This window comes from Petaurus breviceps, unplaced genomic scaffold, assembly GCF_028583685.1.
Source record: "Petaurus breviceps papuanus isolate PSGF00001 unplaced genomic scaffold, PetGlider_PUasm1.0 90762, whole genome shotgun sequence".
Classification (NCBI taxonomy): domain Eukaryota; kingdom Metazoa; phylum Chordata; class Mammalia; order Diprotodontia; family Petauridae; genus Petaurus; species Petaurus breviceps.
The window spans coordinates 9405852-9406073 of NW_027187339.1; positions in this window are offsets into that span (position 1 = coordinate 9405852).

The following is a 222-nucleotide window of genomic DNA, read 5'->3' on the forward strand; positions in this document are numbered from 1 at the left end:
ATTTAATCTCTCTATGCCTCAGTTTCTACATTTTGAAATGGGGATAATAATAATACTTTATCAGGGTGTTATCAGGATCAAATGAGATATGTAACATGATTTATAAATAAATAAATAAATAAATAAATAAGTGCTATATAAATGCCAGTAATGGTAGTGGTGGTGGTGGTAGTAATAGTAGTAGTAGTAGTAGTAGTAGTAGTAGTAGTAGTAGTAGTAGTA